This window comes from Schistocerca piceifrons, unplaced genomic scaffold (assembly GCF_021461385.2).
Source record: "Schistocerca piceifrons isolate TAMUIC-IGC-003096 unplaced genomic scaffold, iqSchPice1.1 HiC_scaffold_393, whole genome shotgun sequence".
In the NCBI taxonomy this organism is placed as follows: Eukaryota; Metazoa; Arthropoda; class Insecta; order Orthoptera; family Acrididae; genus Schistocerca; species Schistocerca piceifrons.
Window position 1 is genome coordinate 97,501 of NW_025728618.1, and position 2,500 is coordinate 100,000.

At 61.2% G+C, this 2,500-nt stretch overlaps 1 non-coding gene across 1 annotated transcript in view; it reads left to right on the forward strand.

Annotated features, from left to right (window-relative positions):
- LOC124747806 overlaps positions 1 to 2,500 on the forward strand; it is a 6,710-nt gene that overhangs the window by 636 nt on the left and 3,574 nt on the right. Inside the window, exon 1 of the ribosomal RNA XR_007011570.1 lies at positions 1 to 2,500. This exon is cut by the window's left edge and continues 636 nt beyond it; it is cut by the window's right edge and continues 3,574 nt beyond it. This is a non-coding gene — a ribosomal RNA (large subunit ribosomal RNA).

Sequence of the window (2,500 nt, forward strand, 5' to 3'; positions counted from 1 at the left end):
CTGGGTGCCGGCCTACGGCCCGGGTGCGCAGCCTGTCCTTCCGCGGGCCTCGGTTCGCGTCTGTTGGGCAGAGCCCCGGTGTCCTGGCTGGCTGCCCGGCGGTATATCTGGAGGAGTCGATTCGCCCCTTTGGGCGCTCGGGCTCCCGGCAAGCGCGCGCGGTTCTTCCCGGATGACGGACCTACCTGGCCCGGCCCCGGACCCGCGCCGCTGTTGGCTCGGGATGCTCTCGGGCGGAATAATCGCTCCCGTCAGCGGCGCTTCAGCTTTGGACAATTTCACGACCCGTCTTGAAACACGGACCAAGGAGTCTAACATGTGCGCGAGTCATTGGGCTGTACGAAACCTAAAGGCGTAATGAAAGTGAAGGTCTCGCCTTGCGCGGGCCGAGGGAGGATGGGGCTTCCCCGCCCTTCACGGGGCGGCGGCCTCCGCACTCCCGGGGCGTCTCGTCCTCATTGCGAGGTGAGGCGCACCTAGAGCGTACACGTTGGGACCCGAAAGATGGTGAACTATGCCTGGCCAGGACGAAGTCAGGGGAAACCCTGATGGAGGTCCGTAGCGATTCTGACGTGCAAATCGATCGTCGGAGCTGGGTATAGGGGCGAAAGACTAATCGAACCATCTAGTAGCTGGTTCCCTCCGAAGTTTCCCTCAGGATAGCTGGTGCTCGTACGAGTCTCATCCGGTAAAGCGAATGATTAGAGGCCTTGGGGCCGAAACGACCTCAACCTATTCTCAAACTTTAAATGGGTGAGATCTCCGGCTTGCTTGATATGCTGAAGCCGCGAGCAAACGACTCGGATCGGAGTGCCAAGTGGGCCACTTTTGGTAAGCAGAACTGGCGCTGTGGGATGAACCAAACGCCGAGTTAAGGCGCCCGAATCGACGCTCATGGGAAACCATGAAAGGCGTTGGTTGCTTAAGACAGCAGGACGGTGGCCATGGAAGTCGGAATCCGCTAAGGAGTGTGTAACAACTCACCTGCCGAAGCAACTAGCCCTGAAAATGGATGGCGCTGAAGCGTCGTGCCTATACTCGGCCGTCAGTCTGGCAGTCATGGCCGGTCCTTGCGGCCGGCCGCGAAGCCCTGACGAGTAGGAGGGTCGCGGCGGTGGGCGCAGAAGGGTCTGGGCGTGAGCCTGCCTGGAGCCGCCGTCGGTGCAGATCTTGGTGGTAGTAGCAAATACTCCAGCGAGGCCCTGGAGGGCTGACGCGGAGAAGGGTTTCGTGTGAACAGCCGTTGCACACGAGTCAGTCGATCCTAAGCCCTAGGAGAAATCCGATGTTGATGGGGGCCGTCATAGCATGATGCGCTTTGTGCTGGCCCCCGTTGGGCGAAAGGGAATCCGGTTCCTATTCCGGAACCCGGCAGCGGAACCGATACAAGTCGGGCCCCTCTTTTAGAGATGCTCGTCGGGGTAACCCAAAAGGACCCGGAGACGCCGTCGGGAGATCGGGGAAGAGTTTTCTTTTCTGCATGAGCGTTCGAGTTCCCTGGAATCCTCTAGCAGGGAGATAGGGTTTGGAACGCGAAGAGCACCGCAGTTGCGGCGGTGTCCCGATCTTCCCCTCGGACCTTGAAAATCCGGGAGAGGGCCACGTGGAGGTGTCGCGCCGGTTCGTACCCATATCCGCAGCAGGTCTCCAAGGTGAAGAGCCTCTAGTCGATAGAATAATGTAGGTAAGGGAAGTCGGCAAATTGGATCCGTAACTTCGGGATAAGGATTGGCTCTGAGGATCGGGGCGTGTCGGGCTTGGTCGGGAAGTGGGTCAGCGCTAACGTGCCGGGCCTGGGCGAGGTGAGTGCCGTAGGGGTGCCGGTAAGTGCGGGCGTTTAGCGCGGGCGTGGTCTGCTCTCGCCGTTGGTCGGCCTCGTGCTGGTCGGCGGTGCAGGATGCGCGCGCCTGCGCGGCGTTCGCGCCCCGGTGCTTCAACCTGCGTGCAGGATCCGAGCTCGGTCCCGTGCCTTGGCCTCCCACGGATCTTCCTTGCTGCGAGGCCGCGTCCGCCTTAGCGTGCTCCTCCGGGGGCGCGCGGGTGCGCGGATTCTCTTCGGCCGCCATTCAACGATCAACTCAGAACTGGCACGGACTGGGGGAATCCGACTGTCTAATTAAAACAAAGCATTGCGATGGCCCTAGCGGGTGTTGACGCAATGTGATTTCTGCCCAGTGCTCTGAATGTCAACGTGAAGAAATTCAAGCAAGCGCGGGTAAACGGCGGGAGTAACTATGACTCTCTTCACGACAGAGCCACCTTCCAACGCTGGCTCCATTCCCGACCGGCTTCTCCCGCGCTCGGAGTCTGTTGACTTTGAGCGCCTATGGAGGCCGATCACTGCAGAAGAGGTTGCGGCCGCCCTGCCGCCCAGAGGCTCCGTTGCCGGCCCTGACGGCCTCTCGCCGGTGCAGCTGCGCCGCCTTCCAGCGGAGGTCACCACCAAACTCCTAAACCTTTTCCTGCTTACCCGCAAGCTCCCCCCTTCCCTCCTCCGAGC